This window comes from Aulostomus chinensis, chromosome 24 (genome assembly GCF_037954235.1).
Source record: "Aulostomus chinensis isolate RoL2024-O1b breed Wild chromosome 24, RoL_Achi_v1.0, whole genome shotgun sequence".
In the NCBI taxonomy this organism is placed as follows: domain Eukaryota; kingdom Metazoa; phylum Chordata; class Actinopteri; order Syngnathiformes; family Aulostomidae; genus Aulostomus; species Aulostomus chinensis.
This window is the reverse complement of record NC_141343.1, coordinates 5,082,317-5,105,000: the sequence shown is the minus strand read 5'-3', so window position 1 is coordinate 5,105,000 and position 22,684 is coordinate 5,082,317. Positions and strand designations below refer to the sequence as shown.

At 46.9% G+C, this 22,684-nt stretch overlaps 1 protein-coding gene across 1 annotated transcript in view; it reads left to right on the top strand.

Moving 5' to 3' along the window:
• Positions 1 to 22,684, top strand: part of sema4f (sema domain, immunoglobulin domain (Ig), transmembrane domain (TM) and short cytoplasmic domain, (semaphorin) 4F) — a 43,476-nt gene that overhangs the window by 11,968 nt on the left and 8,824 nt on the right. The gene's annotated exons all lie outside the window — the stretch shown is intronic.

The window sequence follows — 22,684 nt, the reverse complement described above, 5'->3', positions numbered from 1 at the left end:
ACTGATATTCATCGAAATTAACCCTGGATGATAGGACATCTCCCACACACATACACACACACACACACACACACACACACACACACACACACACACACACACACACACACACACACAGTGCAGGTTTCACTAAACATAGTAAAAGATGGTCCAAAGCTATCAAACTAATACTCTATTGAATGGATTGTAATCTGTTAATGGGTGTGTGTGTGTCTGTGTGTGTGTAGTGTGTGTGTATGTGTGTGTGTGTGTGTGTGTGTGTCGGGGGATGTCTTTTGCATTAGTAGGGAATTTAAAAGAAGGACTTAATGTATCACACCAGGGGTGATGGCGACTTATTCCCCCCAGCCCACCCAAACATATGGATTAGGTCAGAGTGTGTGTGTGTGTGTGTGTGTGTGTGTGTGTGTGTGTGTGTGTGTAAGCTTGCCTAAGAGGGAATTTAGGGGTGTGACATCCACTTAAAAGCTTGTAGTTTGTAAAGTGATGTAAATTACTTTGATAATGAGATTTTTTTTTGTTCAAGGTGTGTGAGTGTGTGTGTGTGTGTGTGTGTGTGTGTGTGTGTGTGTGTGCGTGCGTGCGTGCTGATGATGTGGACTTCTATTAACACTAACAAGTGTGTTTGTGTATATCTGTGTTATTCTCATGCAACCATTCTGTGTTGTATGCTGCCAGGTTCTGCTTTGCATTGTGTGTGTGTGTGTGTGTGTGTGTGTGTGTGTGTGTGTGTGTGTGTGTGTGTGTGTGTGTGTGTGTATGGGTGGCCTAATTACAATCTCCGTAATATTAAGCAGCTCCGGTCGATGTGATGGGGTTGGTTGGTTGTGTGTCTCTGAGGTGATGGAGGATTGGCAGCATTCACGAGTTCCTCAGCCGCTCCTTCATATTTAGCCTCACGTACCAGGAACCTCCCGACACTCTCAAACGTCAGCACTTCCAGAATGTTCTGAATTACTGGGTTTTGGACTCCAGAACTCTCTAATACTGCAAAGCCATCAACAAAGTCAGTCGAGTGGAAAGCAGCGAGAACGAGTTGGTGTGAAAGTTCTGGCTTTGACAGGCATTTGATGTGCTTGTAACAGCAGAAATGGAATAAAACTCTGTCTGAGTTCTGCTGTGTGACAGTTGAGGGGAAATGTTTGCCTTCTCTGTCCGTGTCAGACTTTCTGTCTGGACTAAATTTGCATGTGTGCATGCAAGTTGTTTTCCTGCCTTTTACTTGAGTTTTGCAGCATAGCGCCAGCAGCCAGAGAGTCAAAGGTGCTTGTCCCAGACGCAGAAACGTCAAGATCTGTGCTGCTATTCTGAGTCTGGGGCTGCTGATGGAGCCGCGTCAGGTGCAGCACGCTTGGTTTGCTTTAGTCAGTCTGACGGGTTTGCATGTCACCTTTGTTTTAGTTCAAATAGAGAGAAACGCCCTGAGAGACACAGAAGCAGAGACAGAAAGTTCTCTCCTGCTCATGGCGCTTGTTCGTCCCCTCTCCCATGCTCTGATTATCATTTAAGTCATGATTGTACAAAAACGGTCAAAATGCAGCGAGTCTGAACAAATGGCTGTCCATGCAGCAGTGGAACGACATAGAACTCTGGAGACATTCAACCATGGTAATATGGAACTAAAATACCATAAAACCACAGAGAGAGAGCTGGACCATAACATGTTTGGTTAGGAGAGGGGAGGGGGAGGGAGGGAGGGAGGGAGAGAGGGCGGGAGGGACAGAAGGAGGGAGAGAGTTAATGGACAAGTTAATTATTCACTCACCTCACTTTCCAGCTCTAAGAGTAGTGGATCACTGTAGACAAGCTTGAATTGTGTGAGTGTGTGTGTGTGTATGTGTGTGTGTGTGTGTGTGTCTCCATTCATGAGGGCCCTGTCTAATGTATCATGAGTATTTGTATGCTACTGCTGTAGAACCTGGAGAGTACTTGAGTGGAACGAGTCGGTGCTGTGGGTTTAACATCGGCCTTCGTCAGAGTCGTTAATGTGTGGGACCTGCTGTTTAAAGCATGGAGTAGAAACACTGTGCCGTTTATTTTTGTGGGTTTTTTCCAGTGTTTTTCAATGTCTTGTGCATATTTTTATCTGTGGGTGTGTGTGTGTGTGTGTGTGTGTGTTAGCTGAGGGCTTGTCAGCAGGCCGGCCCAGCCTTTGTGTAGCAGTCAGTGCTGTTACATATCTGCTTAGCAGCAGTCAACCACTGATAAAGACGTCAAACAACATGCAGCCCTAAAGTTCTGACAATAACTTTGACCGGAGCGGCACAGACGTACTGTAGTACTCCAGCGGACTGAACCCTCAGGGCAGGCGGCAAAGGTACTCTCATAATGGAGTACCAGTCAGAGTACTCGCTGATCAGAGGATTGAGGTGCTGCTCAATGCATCACACAGACAAAGCTCCTCTGTTAGGTCTGTTGTGCGCGCACACACACACACACACACACACACACACACACACACACACACACACACACACACACACACACACACACACACACACACACACAAAGAACACAGTGTTTGCCAGGAATGAGCTAAGGGTCATTAATCTTGCTGTGCATAGAGCTAACTCACCATATTCACTCTCAAACACACACACCAACAGCTCCTGTAGGCTACTTACACACACACACATATGCTAAATATATGTACACACACACACACACACACACACACACACACACACACACACAAAACGTGGCGCACACAAGAAATTCTCTACACTCATTTTTAGTACTTGTTCTGTTACTTGTAAATTAACATTCATAGCCGTGTGTGTGTGTGTGTGGGCGTGTGTGTGTGTGTGTGGGGGGGGGGCTACACAAGATTAAAGTAGCTGTTTGCCTTTTTTCTACTGCAGAGAAACTTAAACCTACTTAAACCCTAACCTGGTATACTGTATGTACACATGTACACGTATGTGCGTATACGTACATGTATGGTCACATATTTGCATGTATGTACATGTATGTGTGTATCCTGTATGTACATGCGTGTACACATATGCACTCGTATGTGCGTATATGTACACGTATGTTCACATATGTACACGTGTGTGTATATGAACACGCACATGTGTGTGTATGTCTGTGTGTTCATCAGGCAGTTCGTGTTGCGGAGCTTAAAGCGTCACTGTTGGGAGACGTCGTGGTGAAACTGGTGACTTTCACTTCCTACACGCCCTGAGCTGATCAGGTCAATAATGTTGTCTATAACGTCTTCGAACTGATCGGTTCCACTCAGCACTGATAGGGGAGCATTCACAGGGGGTGGGGCTACAGGGAGGGCCGGTCCAGCAGGAGGGAGGAAGTAAGAGAGGAAATCTGAGCGTCTTACAGCAAAACACAAAGGAGAACAAAGAGAGGCTACAAGGACTTCCTGTCATCGCTGGCAGAAAAGAAGAGTGGATGGGAGGAAGAGGAGGAAGAGGAGGAACAAGGGCAGCCAGTCAAGACCAGCTGTCACGTCCTGTAGACTGATGGCAGCCTCCCTTTGCTGCTCGCTCTCTCTCCCTCTCTCTCTCTCTCTCTCTCTCTCTCTCCCTCTCTCTCTCTCTCTCTCTCTCTCTCTCTCTCTCTCTCTCTCTCTCTCTCTCTCTCCTGTTGGGTATAATCAAGCAGACAATTGGTCTGAGCCGTTTGGGGGGAGATGTATCATCAGCGGGGCTTGATCAGTGTATGATGAGAGTGACCACCCCTGCTGGCGTTCACAGTGGACGGAGCCGGTCCCTGACGGAGGAGGCTGAGGGGAAAGTCACACGCAGACGAGGGGCAGAGGAGAGAGGGATGAGCAGACCTTCGTTCACATCTCTGTGTGTGAGGGAGGAGTATACAGAGTACACATCACATGTTGATAAAGCCTGTATTTTGTGTGTGTGTGTGTGTGTGTGTGTGTGTGTGTGTGTGTGTGTGTGTGTGTGTGTGTGTGTGTGTGTGTCTGCCCCAACACACACTCTACTCACACATGAATGACTGATGTGCACCGCTGATTATGTAATGACTCAGCAGCTCTGGAGTTCTGGTTCCAGCCGAGCGTCTCCTCCGGCGAAGGCAAAATGTAATGAGACTCGTCCTTTTAATATTTAAAGTGGCGGCTGCTGCTGCCGCTCCGGTTTAGCGCGTGTCTGGTGGGACGGTGACAGGCGGCGGCGTGCTGAGGCTCACACAGCTCACCTGCACCGATGCTGACGCTCCAGCCGTCCTGCTTTCTGCTTTGTTGCCGACTGTGCTGATTGGTCACAACCCCACTAATATCAGCTTTCAGGAAACGGCAACGCCGCAGACTTCAGTTGGAGGGAACAATAAAAGGTTCTACGAGGGAGGAGGGTTCTGCAGCACTTTGGAGTGGTGCAGCTTAAGCTCAGAGGCCATGAAAAGGAAGGCCAGGTCCAGATTCGGACGCTATCATGTCCTGACCCACGCCAGTAACCAGTAGATCAGTCAGTGCACAGCTCCTGTTAGCGTGCCTGGAAGCTCTCAGACCAGTAGCATTCTTAGTACATCTTCCCATGTGATGCGACGCAGCCAATCACATCTGCGCACGTCAGGATGCGATACAGCTGGGAGAGAAGTGAGACAGAGATAAGAGTGAAGGACAGACTACAGAGAGACAGGCGCTCACATGGTGAAAACAGAGCTTTGGACCGAGAACGGACACGGTCTTGTTTATTTATTCAGAGTGAGCCAGCGTCCATCACACGCCATTCCAGAGACCGAGCTGGTTCTTAGAGCAATCATGTGACACGCCACTATGAGATAAAGCTCAAAGATGTGGTCACGATTTGTTCTCCGTCCTACATGTGATGATAAACCTCACAAACCACAGCGGTCCTCAGGAGTACTCCGAGTCAAGGAGACTATAACTGGTCTGGAATGAAACAGGAATCCTGGTTCTAGTGGGTTGAGTTGGTCCAGGATCTTACAGTAGGGAATCCACTATGGTAGCTGCACGAGAACATGTTGGTTGATCTCTGCGTTGAGGAGCGGTGTTCTCCTACTCAGCGTGTACCTGATGTACTCGGTTGGTGTGGTTGCTACGGTGTTACCACGGTAGGCTGCAGCTGAAAGACGCTAACGGCTTATTCACACATGCGTGTTCTATTTGGGGGTAAACCTGCTGTGGTTGTCACAGTTTCAGATGAACTCAGCCTCTCCGTCAGCTGCCCTGATCACCTGATCCAGCAGGATCCCAGCCGGAACACAAACACTTGATGGACTTTTGCTCTCAGGCTGAAATCAGCCAGCCGTCTGATTGTTGAGATCGTTCAGGATTACAAGGGTCAAGAATGTCTGTGAGTCCAGAGGCGGTTCGGAGGAAACACATGCAGGATGCTGCCGCCATGGAAGCTGCATTCCAGGAAAAGACTCAGCTTCCAGCTGTAGCACCACGGCGAGGACCCGTCCCTCTTACACCGGGCGGACCGTGGATCCACCAGGTGACCCGGTTTACTCATCACACAGTTGTAGAGGGAGTCCTGCAGGTGATCGGCAGCAGGGAGGGAGGGGGCGGAGTGACACGCGTCCCCGTGACAGCTTGAGTCTCCAGAACCTTGAGTGTCTTTATCTCAATGTCCTGTTGCAACAACCTCAGACTGACAATGTAGCAGAAATCCACTGAGGTTGTCAGAGGTTCTTTAGCCTGCTTGTCCATCTTTGGTGCTAAAACACTACAGTTCAGAGATCCCCCCCCCCCCCCCCCCCCCCAGTGATGCCCTTTCATTGCTTCCTCTTCAAACCTTTCACCAAATACATGGCGGATAATAAACTGAACAAAAACTTGAACCTTCTGTTTTCTGATCCCGTCTCCTCAGCCACCCCCCCCCCCCCCGCCACACACTTCTTGTTTTCATTTCTCCCGTGTGTGTGGGAATGAATCCAGGATTAACCCTTGAGGATCCCTTGGAGTTCATAAAAATGGCCGATGTAGTCGTCGCCTGTACCGGAGTGGGATCTTTTCCTGCTCTAAGGCAGATGGTGTGCACATGTGTGTGTCTCCATTGTATTGGAGACTGGGTCAGGAAGGAAAACCCCACCTCTTTATTTCCTCCCGTCCACTAGAGGGCTGATGATGTCACAGAGGAGGCTGGAGCTGCAGGGGCATCGTGGGAAATGACCTTCAAACCCTTCAAACATACATAGAAGCGTGCTGAGGGTTAGAAAACTAGATGAGGGGAGAAGTGGGACTGATGGGACATATGACCCCCCCCCCCTCCCACACACACACACACACACACACACATACACAACATGATGCTTACCTCAGCTTGTACCTGCCTGGGTTTTATTAATGAAAGGGAGTCTCAGCAGTGGGATTATAAACAACCCTCCTCTGTTCATCACCAGGATTGTTGCTTGGTCCTGCATCTCTTATTCTTGATACGGCAGGAACCGTTCAACATGGAGGTCCCATGTCCAGCAGGGACATCAACAACACAAAAATGCTCAAGACAACTGACAAATGTGTGGATGGACAAATCAAAGCTGTCCTGAGATGATTCTGGGATGTTCAAGTCCAAATGGATGGTACGTAGTACAACAGAGGCGGATACCAGTGTGCAGGAATCACATTTGTATTTGTGGCTTCTCTCATCCAGAAGATCAAAAATCCTAGTCGTCGTCGTGAGTGATACACAGGATAAAAACTCAGAACACACACCTCTGCGCTCCTCCCTCTACAGCTGATACTCTCGAAATGTCAGACTTATATTATCTTGACCTAGCAGGCAAATGTAGGATTTATTTATCCCTGTGTGTGTGTGTGTGTGTGTGTGTGTGTGTGTGTGTCTGTGTGTGTGTGTGTGTGTATGCTTGTTTATTGGAGCATTTGGAGCTGGAAGACAAATGGAAGAAAATCATTTTATCAAAAAACAACAAAGAACCTCTGACAATAAACCGTCTTACTTCTTACTTCCTGACAAAGGCAAAGAACCAGGATCAGGAAGCGCACACTTGTGGATAGTCTGCACCACAGAGGTTTTCAGCCGTACGCTGGTCAGTAGTGCTGCTGCAGGAAACCCCAGTGGGGACGCAACCATGTGAGGCTTTGAACGGTTCCACGAGTCAGCGCCTGAGTGTTAGTAGTTGTGTGTTCAGTAGTTGGAGGAGAGTTGGAGCCAGAGTCCATCGTCTCATCACTGCAGTTGGAGTCTGTAGTTTAAAAGGTAGGATCTCATTTTCTCAGACTTGGAAGCCTCCACCAGTATGACGAGAGACGCTCTCAGGCTAAGCTGCACGTTGATCTGCTTTGAGGTTCTGCTGGAGGTTTCCTATCCTCCTCCACGTCCCACCTTAGGCGGCTTCAGGAGGGAGGGTTTCCTGTTCAACGCTGGAGGCAATTTCAGTCGACATCTCATCAAGATGAGAGCCAAGTGTTCGCATCAGGAAGCTGACAGACAGGGGAATGTGCAACACACTTTTGTTTGCAAGGATAGAAAGACACATTGAAGCTGCAGCTGCACCACCATGTCTGAGACTGTGGTCCCCTACAGGGAAGTAGATCATCAACCAACTTGGTGCTTGCAGCAAGAAGAATAGAGTCGATGCAATCCCAGCCTCCGTGGGCCCTCCCGTGGTCCCCGAGTGAAGGGAGCTGGTGTGACAACATGTCCCAGCGTCACTCTCTGTTTGAATTCATGTAACAGTGACTAAGTCCTATCGTAAAAGTGCAGCTCAGGCTGAACTTGATCTCACCCCTCATCCTGCCCTCCCCTCGCGTTCACGTAAACAATGAGCTGCGACGTCTCCCTCAGCTTTATTACTCCTCTGTGTTCAGCCGCTCCGACTCACTGGAGGGCATGAACACACCGCGCCTCATGTTCAGGGTTTAAATGCAGCTTAATGGTCTGTGCATGTATGGGTGGTTCCCTTGTGTTGCTGCAAAGTACACACGTGTGTGTGTGTGTGTGTGTGTGTGTGTGTAATGTCAGGGTTCGGTGGGTAACAGTCAGGATGGTGCAGTGAATCAGCACATGAACGCCATTCATGGAGAAATAATATACATTATTTATTTAAAAACAACTGTCCCTGTGTGTAAGTGTGTGTTTGTGTTTGTGTGTGTGTGTGTGTGTGCGTGTGTGTTATGTAAGGATATTTCCACCTGTCACCCACGTTCTTCTCCGTCACACACCATCTTCCTAAACCTGAAAATGCACACAGACAGAAAATGTCAGCATTTTCAAAAGTGTGTGACTTTGCACTTCTGATGATACGCATCGTACTCACACACACACACACACACACACACACACACACACACACACACACACACACACACACCGGGACTAACACGTGCACAGACACACTGATAAGCTCAAATAGTTTGCAGTTGTTATGTGACTCTGCCAGGATTTGTAGTATTATACAGAGGTATGCACTGAGTGCTGCAGCTATTTTTGCTATCCAAGTATTCTACGGAGTGTTGCAGCACTTATGGAGTATTTGCATAAGAAACACGTTTGCCTGATTAAAGGATGAAATGGTAAACAGGAAGACTGTTGAGATGATAATGGCTGACATTCATTACGAGGCCATATCAATGCTGTCTGATTGAAAAGCTGCTATTTATTTGGAAAACGGCTTCAATTCTGAGAAAAGTAACACACAAACAGAGCTGATGCTAATGACATAAACTCACACACGGCAATTCATTTCTTAAAGTAAATTTGGGAAGTTTTCCTGGCATACATGAGTCAGAATGAGTTGTTTTTTTTAGAAATGAGCTACTGGAGGGATGGTTTCAGTCCCGCCTTCACCTCTGAACATCTGATTTCTGTCTGAGGAACCAGGATCATGTGATGCAGGGAACACGAAGGACACAAACACACACACAGGAGCAGTTGGAGTGTAACACCGGCCACTTGTGACCCGATCACCTCTAGAAGGGTTCACCGCTATGTCCACCGCCTCACAAGTGTTCAGACATGGAACGATGTGCTCTCAACGCCGTTCCCTGGTTCCATCACTGACCTCTCCCCAACAACTTGACATCTTTTGTAGTCTCAGTCTGATGAATCGTGCAAGTGGGAGTAACCACACATGCACGCACACACACACACGCACACACACACACACACACACACTTGTGGACATCCTCTCTTTGAAGGTGTGTTTGGTTGATTTCACAGGCAAAACAGAGACAGACGAGGGTTTGCAGAGACAGAGAAGTCCAGGTCCTACTGACTTCTACACCTCCAGATTTGTTTTGACGAAGCACGTTCTCTGAAGCACGTTCTCTGAAGCACGTTCTCTGAAGCACGTTCTCTGAAGCATGTTCTCTGAAGCACGTTCTCTGAAGCATGCCGAGGTTCTCCGCTCTGTCTGCGTGTCTCGATGATGCTGGAGCTTTGGCAGGAAATGAATAAATAAAGCAACCAGACATATTTGAGGGCGTTCATCCCTCGAGTCCCAGCACTGATCTATTGTTTGTGACACATAATCACACACACGTACACACACACCCTGATCTCTTAACACATGATTTATTCATGGTCAACTTTGTGTGTGTGCGCGCGCGCGCGTGTGTGTGTGTGTGTGAGAGTTCGTTCTTGTACTTGCTACAGAGTGAGGACTAGAATACGTATTTAACCAACAGAGTGAGGACATTTTTGGAAAGTGAGGACATTTTATTCGGTCCTCAGATCTTCAAAGGGTCGTTTGAAGGTGAAGACTTGGTTTTAGGGTCAAGGTTAGAATCAGGTTTAGGTCAAGGTTAGGGTCAAGGTTAGGGTCAGGCAGTCAGTTGAGATGGTTAGGTTTAGGGGGAGGGGCTAGGAAATGTACTACGTCAATGAAAGTCCTCACAAAGATATAAGGACAAGGATGAGAGTGTGTGCTGATGATGTGGACAAATATTACACTACAGGCGTGGCTCCTGTCAACAATAGAACCCAAGGAGGACAGCCTTTTTTGTTTAGGGATTCATCACACACACACACACACACACACATCTTAATTCTGCTTGACTCCAACTCTCTCCCTTATTTCCTCCAGGCTAATGAGTTTAGAAACCTTTGTGCATGTGAAAATCCAGGAACCAGCCCTCTTGTCAGAGAAGGTCTAGTCTGATTGGGCGCTGCGTGTCTTTAATTTCTTGCTAAGATGACATTTTGAAATGTCATGTTTTCATCCTAACCCTGACAATCTCCATCGAGTGTCCACAAGACATTTATGGTCAGTACATCTGAACATTTGCTTGTTTCTTTCACACATTTGAAATGCTTCATTAAAGCCGTCATGAGTCCTGGTAGAACTGCAGTGACTTGCATGCAAATACTGTGACAGGATGGACTTGTACATGTACCTCTGTTCTGAGATGTTGCCCCCTGCTGTTTGACCTCGTCAGCTTCTCAAATACAGAAGAGTTCTTGGTACACTAATAAGTGCCATCTGAATGACTGGATCGCTGCATTGTGTTCTTCATATAGAATATTAGAAGCTTTTAACAGTTTCACTTATCTCCTCTTTTGTTGAAGAACACCAGCTCCAGCCAGAGATGGAGGCCAATTATTTTTCTCTGTTGCGTTCACATTTTCCCCAGCGTTTCATTCTTGCCAGCTTGATAATGCAGCAGAAAAACATTTAGGAAGTCATGGCAGAAGTTCTGAAGAATCATTATTAGTCTTTAAATAGACAGAGTCAGTTGCTGTGTGTAGGAACAATCCTGAGGGCAGAGATGAGTGCTGCTCCGACGCCTCCCCCTCTAGGATCCTGACAGCTGACACACAGACATCAGCTCAGCCTCAGCACTGTTTCACCTGAGCACGGCACTTAACCCTCCGACCTGTACATCGCCTAACACACACACACACACGCACACACACACACACACACACACACACACACACACACACACACTTGACCTGTCACCGTATCTTAAATCACAGGCTGGTGCAGAATTCCTCCGCCACACCTTAACGGCGGCGTTTCTGAATCAGTGTGAGTGTAAAAGTGATCAGCGTATTTCAAAATACTAGTTACTAGCATAAGTTAGTGATACTTCCACTGTTCAAAAGATGACTTGTGTAAGATGTCAGTGAAACACATGTTTCAGCCATGAAAAGGAGGGAGGTGAGAGTGTCTACATCCTGAAACCAGAGGTAATGACCAGAGACAATAACTAGATGTAATAACCAGAGACAATAACTAGAGATAATAACCAGAGGTAATAACCAAGGACAATAACTAGAGATAATAACCAGAGACAATAATTAGAGATAATAACCAGTGGTAGTAACGAGAGACAATAACTAGAGATAATAACCAGAGATAACAAGTAGAGGTAATAACCAGAGACAATAACTAGAGATAATAACCAGAGGTAATAACCAGAGACAATAACTAGAGATAATAACCAGAGATAATAACTAGAGGTAATAACCAGAGACTATAACTAGAGGTAATACCCAGTGGCAATAACTAGAGATAATAACCAGAGACAATAACGAGAGATAATAACCAGAGACAATAACTAGAGATAATAACCAGTGGCAATAACTAGAGATAATAACAAGTGGCAATAACAAGAGATAATAACCAGAGACAATAACTAGAGATAATATTTAGAGGTAATAACCAGAGACAATAACCAGAGATAATATTTAGAGATAATAACCAGAGACAATAACGAGAGATAATAAACAGTGGCAATAACGAGAGATACTAACCAGTGGCAATAACAAGAGATAATAACCAGAGACAATAACGAGAGATAATAACCAGTGGCAATAACTAGAGATAATAACAAGTGGCAATAACAAGAGATAATAACCAGAGACAATAACTAGAGATAATATTTAGAGGTAATAACCAGAGACAATAACCAGAGATAATAACCAGAGACAATAACGAGAGATAATAAACAGTGGCAATAACGAGAGATACTAACCAGTGGCAATAACAAGAGATAATAACCAGAGACAATAACTAGAGATAATATTTAGAGGTAATAACCAGAGACAATAACCAGAGATAATATTTAGAGATAATAACCAGAGACAATAACTAGAGATGATATTTAGAGAAAATAACCAGAGACAATAACTAGAGATAATAACCAGTGGCAATAACAAGAGATAATAACAAGTGGCAATAACAAGAGATAATAACCAGAGACAATAACTAGAGATAATATTTAGAGGTAATAACCAGAGATAATAACCTGAGACAATTACTAGAGATAATAAACAGTGGCAATAACAATAGATACTAACCAGTGGCAATGACCAGAGACAAAAACGAGAGATAATAACCAGAGACAAAAACCTGTGGTAATAACCAGAGACAATAAGCAGAGATAATATCAAGAGATGATAACTAGAGATAATAACTCGAGATCATAACCAGAGGTAATAACCAGACGCAATAACCAGAGAAAATAACTTGAGATAATAACCAGTGGTAGTAACAGAGATAATAACCAGAGGTAATAACCAGAGGTAATAACCAGTGGTAATGACCAGTGGTAATGACCAGTGGTCATGACCAGAGGTATGACCAGTGGTCATGACCAGAGGTATGACCAGAGGTAATGACCAGAGGTAATGACCAGTGGTAATGACCAGAGGTAATGACCAGAGGTAATGACCAGAGGTAATGACCAGTGGTAATGACCAGAGGTAATAACCAGTGGTAATGACCAGCAGGAATAACCAGAGGTAATGACCAGCGGTAATGACCAGCGGTAATGACCAGAGGTAATAACCAGTGGTAATGACCAGCAGGAATAACCAGCGGTAATGACCAGCGGTAATGACCAGAGATAATGACCAGCGGTAATGACCAGAGATAATGACCAGAGGTAATGACCAGAGATAATGACCAGCGGTAATGACCAGAGATAATGACCAGCGGTAATGACCAGAGATAATGACCAGCGGTAATGACCAGAGATAATGACCAGCGGTAATGACCAGCGGTAATGACCAGAGGTAATGACCAGAGGTAATGACCAGCGGTAATGACCAGAGGTAATGACCAGAGGTAATGACCAGCGGTAATGACCAGAGGTAATGACCAGCGGTAATGACCAGAGGTAATGACCAGAGGTAATTACCAGTGGTAATAACCAGAGATAATAACCAGAGGTAATAACCAGTGGTAATAACCACCTCCCCATTACTGCACTCATGGTTGCGTGGCTCTGGACTCTCTGTAGTACCTCTGTTCTCACCAAGCTGAATAAATAAATCTCACGCTTGGAGAACAATTATTAATTAGTCATTCATCATCTGTAGTTTTGTCTTTGATACCCATCTGGAGAACCTGTGAGTTCCCAGTTCTGACTTCTTAGAAATTGTTAGAACAACAATTAATAAATTTGAGGTGAACAGAAAAGAGAATTTGCTGATTTTAGTTCTAAAAGGTGAATTGTTGGCGCCGGGCTGGTGCAGATGGCGTTTTAGTGTTCATTACCTGGCCTCTCTTCATCCCATCACTCGTCTGTCTGTGTCCACTTCTCTCCATCCTTTCCTTTATTTATTCACATTCCCTCTCTCCCTCTATCTCTTCCCCCCAATGGAGTTGCTCTGGGCGCTATGCTAAGTAGCTTCAAAAACTGCCCACACTCATAGAGAGAGGGAAAGAGAGAGAGAGACAGACAGACAGGGAGGGAGGGAGGGAGGCAGAGGGAGAGTGAGAAGAGAGAGAGAGAGAGGTTGTTTGCAAATTCAATTTGAAGGAGCATCAAAACACACAGTGACCAGCTAACCTTGATAAGACAGTCAGTGTGTGTGTGTGTGTGTGTGTGTGTGTGTGTGTGTGGTTGTCTGGATGGAAGAGGGGACATGAGACGTGCAGGACAAGTGTGTGTTCTCTTACAATGTCTCTGTGTGTGATAAGGACTCCGTTTATAGATGATTTGGTCATGTGATCTCATCACCTCAAACCTTTAGTTCTGTGTCTGACACACCATGACATCATTATTAATGGCCAGACCTCTAGTGATGACATCATGAGTTGGACAGGAGGAAGACTGAAGGAGTTAATATGTGAAGACGAAAGGAAAAATGATGTCAAAAGTCCATCTCCTCCCCTCTCTGCAGGTCCTGACGACCTTCATGCCAAAATAACTGCTTGAGCTTCTTGACAACAATGAAGCTTCTTTTTTTTAAAGTTTTTAAATTACATTTTTCCAATTAACGATTTGATGTGTCAAACCCTCCCGAGAGAGAGAGAGAGAGAGAGAGAATCTCTGCTTGCACATGTTTGAGTTGTGCTGTTTTTATGAGTAGTGTGTGTGTGTGTGTGTGTGCCTGTGTGTGCCTGTGTGTCTGCGGTTCTGAGTTCCATGGATAAAGACATTCAGTTACGATTTAGTGCAAGGAGATATTTTCCAGTTATGCAGGACAGGATGTTGTTGTTTTTTTTTAAAGTGTATACAAACACATGCACACACATGCATACACACGTGCACACACACGTGCACTTGTGTAGTTTTAGACTAAACAGACCTCAGCATTTCTGTGTTAAGTGTGTTTGGTTTAAAATGAGATTGTTTGCATGTTGGAACCAACTGAAGCACCGCTCGAGGGCACCGAGCGTCACTGATGAACAAGTGACTGTTCCAAAGTACATGATGTTTGTGCTGCTTTAACACCCCAACACACACACCACAAGCCACTTGTCAAAAAGGACACCAGGCATCTGTCTGTGACCACAGCTGTGGGAAAGTGACAGCAGCGTGTTGTTGTTGTGTTGCAGGAGGACATCTTGGTATATTTCAGCGTCAGTGTTTCCCACCACTCATCTGTAGAACTCACAAAGCCAGAACAACGAGGTGAAGAACGTCCACACTACCAAGCTCTCTGTGTTGGTGGTGCAAGTGTTGGATTTGGTTTTTGTCTTGATGCCTCTGTTTCCTGCTGTTCCTGCCTGTTTTGCCTGCTCTCCTGTTGTTTTCACTGATGTACACACAAGGGAACAGACAGACACGCAGACACACACACACAGACACACACACACACACACACACACACACACACACACACTGACTTTCCAACAGAAGCTGCACTGGTGGAGCCATGATTAAATAGAATGAATCGTCCTGAGACGCTCAGTCGGTGGCGTCACCATGAGGGGTGAATGTCTGCCGCTGCCGCCTGATGACTGTTGACCGGTTCTTCACCTCCCTGCGTTCATCTTTGGCAACCTGCCAGAAAACTTCAGTCCTGCTGCGTCGCTCAATGAATGTAACAGATCACACACGAGCAGTAGCGTGGTCGATGTACACAGCTATTTAAGCTGCCTTCTCTGACCTTTGACCCTCTCGGGGAGGATTAGGAGAACAGCGTCGTCACTCCCAGTGGAGGAACTAAGATGAAGTGAATTCAGCATCTTTACGAGACAACAGGAGTAAATCTGCAGCTGCCAGTGAGACTGCAGGTCTCCCTCAGGCTGAAGAGTATCAGGTCATGAGATGAGAACGACGAAGCTGAGACAGCAGATCAACTTAGGAAGATCACGGGAAGATCATGGATGCAAAACAGCACAAAAACCCAAGCGATGGTTGCAAAATAGGTAGAATTAGCAGGAGGACTGGTAGCTGAGCTTGATGAACCGGGTCATGGTGGGACCAAAGGCTCGACCCGCTCTTCTCTGTTTGGCTCCAGAGCCACAGCCTCTCTCACTGTTCAGTCTGAATCTGCTGGTTGAGCCTAAACACGGCGTCAGTTTCTAGATAGAGACCCCTCTCTCCTCTCCACTGCGTTATGGAGCTCCAGACCTCCACCAGACGGTAATTGCAAGTTAGCTTGCAATTAATACTAGCTTACTACTAGCTGCGTGGCACGGGAGCATCCACAGTCACGATTAAAAAGTAGTACACAATCTTTTCACAAAACATTCCTTGGCCGCTCAACATTGTGGGGTCAAAAAGCGTTAAAAATGACAAGATGCTTTAGTTTAGAGGCGGATACTGCAAGCACTGGTTGCAGCTACGCTAGCGTTGCATCGTTCCCAAAGAGTCCCTTTAAGGTTTTCTTGAGTTCGGGTCTGTATGCAATTTTCCTCCTTGTGCTCTCTCTCTCCTCTCATCCAAGCGAAGACTTCTCAAGCACCGCATATTCATTTCTGTCTAAAGATGAGACGAGTTCTCTCTACTACACAACAGGACAGCGCGATCATATCAGCTGTACAGTCTGAGTTACTGTACGTCAGAAATAACAGGATTGTGTCGATTAAGTGACTCATTCATACAGAATGCAGGCACACATCACTCACGCACGCACACACACACACACGCACACCTCCCGTGGGAGTGCTGGTGGATGCTGCAGTCACAGGGCCTCTAAACCAACACACACTCACACATGCACTTGCTAATCCTGCAGGGCATGGGCGAATTTAGGGCAAGCCTGATTAGTAGTGCTACTGCTTATCACCAAGAGCCAGCAGCCTCCTACCCTGGAGAGAGAGAGATGGAGAGAGCGAGAGAGAGGGAGAAGCAGAGCGAGAGGGGGGCGGTAGGGAATCTGGGTAAGTGGCAAATGTAGTGGGAGTGTAGAGACTGGGAGAGAGAGCGAGAGCCTGGAGAAGATGTAGTGATTCACCCAGAGAAAACAGGAACTCACTCTCCTACAGTAACCTGGATGTTGAACCAATGAAGAATGGTGAAGTATTTAGAGATGAGGAGGGCGATCAGGCCCCCAGACACCCCCCCCCCCCCCACTGTGTCCTTGTGTCATTTACTATCTGATGCTCGCCCTCCTCCCTCCTACATCCTCTCCTTTTCTCTCTGCTGGGTAATCCTCCCGTTCCCCCAGGAATTTAAATGTGTGAGAGGAGAGGCCAGCGTTGTGTGTCAGGGTCATTTGGTGCGTTTGATGTCTTCACCTCTGAGTGGAGAGGAGGACGGCCGCTATTCAGCAGCCTAATAAGGCTTCTTTATGCGTTGCGATGAAGGAAGTCGGTCCAATGCTTCATAGCTCATTTATCAGCCATTAAGAAGAACACCTCTTTTGCTGCGTGCTCATCTCTGCTAGTCACACTTGTGTTTTTCTCCTTTTTATCGCTGCAGATTGAAGTGTTACAGCCATTTATCAGACGCTGGAGGATGTCTGAGAGCTCAGTGAAAACTGCCACCTGTAAATCCTTCTAAAACTGCTGTGAGATCATTTACCTCTCACTGCAGTCATTCACGCTGATTCAAGCCTCATTGAGCTTTAGGTTACTGCTCAATGAATCCGTTTCTGGATTTGTATTGTATTCATGGAAGGATGTCGGGGACGGTCGGTGGGGCCGCGCCCTCCCTCACGATCTGCTCCAGCTTTTGCATCACAAACCAAACAATTCACCAAGCAGCAAGAATTAAATTCAAAGACAATTCATGAGAAAAGTTTGTGTCCTCGTCACTCCAGAAAGGCGCCGTCGTCTTAATTTAATAGGTCTAATACCTTGGTGGGAACTGTGGAGCGTGTGCAGAGCCAGAGGGAGCAAAAGCACTTTTTTATCATTTCAATGGGTTTATAGTTCATTAAAGCTCCCATAAACAATCTTACACACTGTTAAACTTGACTCGATGACATTTCCAGACACAGTCAAGCTGAGCTGCAGCTTTCCTCTCAAATGTTTTAACTGAATACAGGAAAATGCTGCGAGAATCTTGTTTGTTTGTGATTTGAGAGTGAGTTTTTCTTCATGGTGGCTCTTCAAGCCTCCTACAGAGAGCAGAAATGTCGAGGTCACTGCATCAACCCCTGCGCTGTGGGTGTCCACGCGTAGACTTGATGTAGCATTCATGCTGACGGTGCTGACCAGAGTTGTAACAAGCACACGGCTTTGATGCCTTTGCAAAGCTCATTTATTGACTGAAACAAGGCTGAAATTGGCCGTGACCACGACAAGAGGAGGCTTGCCCTCTCTCTTGATCTGTCTCACACACACACACACACACACACACACACACACACACACACACACACACACACACACACACACACACACACACTCTCTCAGGGATGTTTTGCCTCTGCAGTTGTGGAAGAATACAGAGTCCATAAGAGGGTACTGGGTCTAAACAGCCACGCAGGCTGGACGGTGCGGCCTCTCCCCTCACCTCAAGGCCTCTGAGAGGCTGCTGTGCTGACAGGAAGTGTGTGACCTCCGGTCTCATCAATCAAAACAAAGACAATGAACCACTTAGCAACAATAAAAGAGAGTCTAACAAACACACACACTTGCACAATGCAAGTAACTGTTCGGACATCTTGGAGCTGGAGCGCGTACAGCGACAGAATATAGCCACTGTTACCGTACCACCACATGGTCATTCACCCATCACCAAACAAATGAGCTCGCTCAATGAATGTGTGATGTCATCATGGCAGGTTTAGCTACTGGCTGACATCAGATCAATCTGGTGTCAGCCAGCGACGTCTGTTGTCACAGATGTGGGAACGTTGGTGCTGCCATGTGCAGCAAAACCCGAGCCTCCATCGAAGTTACTTCAGCTGCGATGGAAGGATGAGACGATCCACAGTGTCAGGTGATGGAAGACTGTTCTCAAAGCGTTCAGGCACCATTCGTGATGATTAAACTGAGCATGTCTCACTCGGGTGTCCCTGAACACACCATGCACGCTGAAGTGTTAGCGTGGAGCAGGGGGCTCGCTCACGGGTCCACCTCTACGTCTGCGGTCTCTGAAGCCGCTGAGTCCTGCTGACCATCAATTCACAGGAAACTGCAGCTGGAGAGCGAATAATGTCACCACGCAGGAGTGGACCAGGCAGCTGTGTCCTGTCAGACTGCTGGGGTGTGTGTGTGTGTGTGTGTGTGTGTGTGTGTGTGTGTGTGTGTCTGTGTGTCTGTGTGTGTGTCTGTGTGTGTGCACTCGCGCTTGCTCTGCATCACTTCTCTCCATCCCAGCAGTTTTGATTGACAGATGAAGGAGGGAGGTGTATAATTTATCACTTCCTGGTTGGTCCAATCCCACAATGCCCTGCAGACAGACACCAAGGTTGATCCCCCAGAGCAAAAGCCAGTTTATTAAACCCTTAATGGACACACACACACACACACACACTGGCTGCCCCCTCCATCATGTTTAATGTATAATGAATGAATGATTCATGGCAGGGGAGCACAGTTTGTATTTTAGGACTACTTATTCATTTATACTCACACCAGTGGCTTTTGAAAATATAGGGTGTGATTTCTTTTTTTAAAGGCAGTATCCGCCTGCCAGGTTCCCTCCTCACATCATCTGGATTATATTTAATGTCTGTCTGTGCTTTATTTGTCATCCTAGTGGATCTGGAGGGGGTGCGCAGGCCTGCGGGGGGTGGATGCTTATTTCACACCCCCACATGCATGGTTCGAGCTGCACTAATCAATATTTGTTGCTGGATGAAGTGAGGATGTGTGATGGGGAAATGCTGCTCTGTCACAGACTCACTGAGGTTCACCAGCTCATCTCAGTCCTGCTCCCATCTCGATGCATTTTTTGCGCCAGACTGTTATAATGTTGATAAAATCCTCATGACATCATTTTCATTCGTGCTGGTGGTTCAGAAGCACAGGCAGGTTGTGATATTCGACACCGTGGGGCTGTGATGTCACTGATGACACGTGTCAACACACATTTATAGATGAAGAGCTTGTAGGTGCAGATTTCCCGGCTCTGAGTCGTGTGTCAAGGATGTTCAGGGCTGGTGTGTGTGTGAGGAGGGCAGATGGTACAGCTCTAGGAGCCATCGCTCTACATTAGGTTGCACAGCGGGTGGTCACATTGTGTGTGTGTGTGTGTCTGTGTGTCTGTGTGTGTGTCAGTGTGTGTGTGGTCATGTCCTACACAGCCAGCAAGAACCAGTTTACAAGGACATCCCTGCAGACCTCGCCTTTGGTCTGTGTCACTAACACTCATGTTGCACCAGTGTGACTGCAGACTGACTCCGAGGATGATGAGTGGATGGAGGGATGAGTCAATGGATGGATGAGTCAATGGATGGATGAGTCAATGGAGGGATGAGTCGATGGAGGGATGAGTCGATGGAGGGATGAGTCGATGGAGGGATGAGTCGATGGAGGGATGAGTCGATGAAGGGATGAGTCGATGGAGGGGTGAGTCGATGGAGGGATGAGTCGATGGATGGAGGGATGAGTCGATGAAGGGATGAGTCGATGGATGGATGAGTCGATGGAGGGATGAGTCGATGGATGGAGGGATGAGTCGATGGAGGGATGAGTCGATGGAGGGATGAGTAGATGGAGGGATGAGTCGATGGAGGGATGAGTAGATGGAGGGATGAGTCGATGGAGGGATGAGTCGATGGATGGATGAGTCGATGGATGGAGGGATGAGTCGATGGATGGAGGGATGAGTCGATGGAGGGATGAGTCGATGGAGGGATGAGTAGATGGATGGATGAGTCGATGGAGGGATGAGTAGATGGATGGATGAGTCGATGGAGGGATGAGTCGATGGAGGGATGAGTCGATGGATGGAGGGATGAGTCGATGAAGGGATGAGTCGATGGAGGGATGAGTCGATGGATGGATGAGTCGATGGAGGGATGAGTCGATGGATGGATGAGTCGATGGAGGGATGAGTCGATGGAGGGATGAGTCGATGGAGGGATGAGTCGATGGAGGGATGAGTCGATGGATGGGTATGAGAGCGGATGAGGAGAAGTGATGTTTTCAGCTGTGAGTGACAGGTGGAGGAGGAGGTGCATGAGTGACGAGCTCCTGTGGTCCGTGGACACCAGTCATACCAGCCAGTCTCTGTGTCTCCGCAGCAGTGGAACCAGTGTGTCACATGCATCTGCTCCTGCAGACTCACTGGCCGGTCTTCAGGAAGTGGTCGACCCTGCATGAGCCAATCAGAGCGCTGGTGGCTGTTGCTCTGCCAGAAGGCTCTTAGCTGAGCAGATGGCTCCTTAGTGAATGAGAAATGACATTCATGTGAAATGTTACAGCAAACAGACGCACTCTGAGGGAGTGGGGGGGGGGGCGTGTTCACCAAGCATGTCAATCATGTCGTTTAGCAGAATGAGTTTCATCACCATGACCACAGCAGATGAGCGTTGTGCTTTCCTCTCATTTAATTTGGATTGTTCATCTGCCCCCTTTTGAAATTAACAGTGAATAAAAAGATTTGTAGTTTTCTGTTGTTCATCCTGGGGGCTCCTTTTTGCGGCTGATGAACGCTCACCCGCTGGCCGTTGGTTCCTGTTCCCCCTGATTTTATTCACAATAAATATGAGAGTGGAGTCATGACACTGCGTTTGAAAATATCCAAAAGGAGGAAAAGAGACTCTCCAAATGTAAGAAGTTCAAACCCAGTCAGTCACTGGAGGCAGCGCGGCCTCAGGTGAGCGGCTCCGCCCACAGGACCGGCGTTTTCATTCTGAATTCTAAAATCAGAGGCTTTGCAGGGACCAGCAGGAGCAACACTTGTAGATTCTGTGCACCAGCAGGAGTGAGTGAAGCCAAATGTTGGCGGTGTTCCTGCAGCCTCTAGGGCTCCGCTGGGACGTCCTTCACTGCATGACATCATCATTGCATCACCATGGCCAGAGAGAAGGAGGGCGAAGACAGACCGACAATATCCCCATCATAATAGTCACGTTGTACCACGCAGCAGTGTCATGGCGACCTCTGGAGGTGTGGTTCAATCCTTCACAAATCCTTCCGGAACAAAAAACTCCTGAGTTTTTATGAATGGTGACGCTAAGAATATGAAGATGGGAACACGATGGAGTCTCTGATTGTAGTCTACTGTTGAATGACTCCCCTCAGGAGTGGCTGTGTGTGTGTGTGTGTGTGTGTGTGTGTGTGTGTGTGTGTGTGTGTGTGTGTGTGTGTGTGTTTGTGATGCAGTCGCAATTCACAAACCAAAAACTGGTTCCGTATTCATGGGATATGAAACTTTCTCTGGGCAAGTTATGAAGGTCGAAAAAGATCAGCACTGTTGGATGTCAAAAATCTGTGAGCACACACACGCGCACACACACACACACACACAAAACATGCAGATATAAACAGCACACACACAGGCACACACTTTTCAGCACCACTCCAGAGAAGTTTAGCACACAGCTGTGCTCTTTCCTCCCAACAGCTCACACACACACACACACACACACACACACACTCACACACGTCTTTGTTCTCTCGTGGATGATGGCAGACAAATAGAGAGAGAGTGACTGAGAGAGCAAACAATAATTCAGAAGCTTTTGGGATTTGATTTGCGTGATTTTGGGGATTAAGGAGACCGATATAGCTGGGATTACGCATCATGCATTATGTAAAAGTAAGATTGCATTATTAATTATATATCACAGTCATACATAATTTAGTATTGTTGTATTTTTCCTGACAGTGAATCTGACTAACGTGCGTCCGTGAGGACGTAATGGAGATGTTTGTTTTTGTGTGTTTTTTTTTATTGCAAAGACTGAAAAAGGCTCAAGTGAAAAAAGCCTGATGAAGGAATAAACATGCAGAGAGATTAAAGGGGTTAATCTGGAGCTCTGAGTGTGTGTGTGTGTCTGTGTGTGTGTGTGTGTGAGTGTGAGTGTGAGTGTGTGTGTGTGTGTGTCTCAAAGCTCCTGCTAAGGTTCCCCACTGATCTGCTACCTTCTTCCTCATGTTCCTACAGACAGGAGGAGGCAGTGAAGCAGAGTTGTGTTGCTGATCTGGGATCAGTAGCTTCCTGTCAGTGTGTGTGTCTGATCAGATTATTGATTAT